The sequence below is a fragment of the Theobroma umbraticum genome, unplaced genomic scaffold (assembly GCF_002168275.2).
Source record: "Theobroma umbraticum cultivar Fairchild unplaced genomic scaffold, ASM216827v3 scaffold_55.0, whole genome shotgun sequence".
In the NCBI taxonomy this organism is placed as follows: Eukaryota; Viridiplantae; Streptophyta; class Magnoliopsida; order Malvales; family Malvaceae; genus Theobroma; species Theobroma umbraticum.
Window position 1 is genome coordinate 1681481 of NW_018397270.1, and position 1449 is coordinate 1682929.

Here is a 1449-nt window from a genome sequence, read left to right on the forward strand (position 1 = left end):
TTATTTGAGTGATCCTTAACAAGTTCTTGAAATGATTTAACTCCCATACATTTGTTTTTATATAGTTACAAGTTTGACTCTTGAAGTTATTAAACTATATCTATATGCTTGTATGACTTAGGGGTATGAGTGCTTATGTTTCCCATTTATTAAGTTTGACTTAAAGGTTAAAGGAAAATCTAGATGCACTCATTAAGGAGAAATTTTGAATATCTTTTTTAATAATGACAAAGAAAGGAAAGAAAGAAGACTAAGTTAAGTAGAATATGATAGATTTTCATGTTTAATTTATGTGTATGATGTTTAGTTATGGTTTTGTTGAATATTATATACTAGTTATTATAGATATTCAATATATCTTGCTTAGCTATTGTAGATATTGTATATTTTGTTTAGTTATTGTGGATGTTATAAATATTTTATTACAAATCTTTAAAGAAAACTAGATGCATTAACTAACGGGGAGCAACTCATTATGCAAAAAGATTTGAAGCATTCATATTGAACATAGACATTAGACTCGTAATTTAGGAGTTTTTTGTCATCATCAAAAATAAAAGAGGGAGAATGTTGACTCCATGTGTTTTTTGATGATAACAAAACATTCCCATTCATTGGTGTCTACTTATATTATTTAAGTGTGCAGGGGAATAAATTTAGTGATATATTTGGTATTTGAAAGCAAGTCAAGATGCTTGTTCAGTTGCAAGATAAGTTAATTGGTTCAATAAGCAAAGACGAAAGAGCTTTAATGAAGACAAATTAGTCTTAACTGATGAACAAAAATAGATTAATTCTTAAACCAAGGACAAACAGAAAGGCCTTAATTGGTTAACACAAGGTTTAGTCAGTTAAGTGGGTGCTAGATGCAAAGCAGAAGCATTTTAATCAGTTAAAGGAAAGGAGTTAATTGGTTAAAGGTCAAAGTTAAAGTGTTAAGAAGCACTAAAATTCAAATTCAAAATATTGATGACCGTCTAATTCACTAAACCAAGAGATTTAAAGTTGAAAACTTCATAATTAGTTGGAGCCCATTTTTATCAATTAAGAATGAATGGAGAGAAGCTTCAATAAGTTAAAGGAAGCATTAATCGGTTGAAAGGAGGCTAGATAAAAACAGTGCTTGAAGGTGCTTGAAAATAGAAAGTTATTAATTAATTAAAGTTATCATTAATTGGTTAACACAGAGAAGCAATCGGTTAAAGCTTGCCTTTAACTAATTAATCAAACACTATCTGTGCATTTGAATTTAAACATAAAAGGATAAAATAATGGCTAGTTTCTATCTTCAATAGCTAGAAGTGATTTTTTAAGTATTTAATGCATCTCCCAATGGTAAAAAATAATATAGAAAAGCCATCTAAAGTGATTTTGGGCTTTAAAGACCCAAAACCTTCCCTTTACACTAGTATTTCACTTCCATCCTTTGAAAAAGTGTTTGAGCTTAAC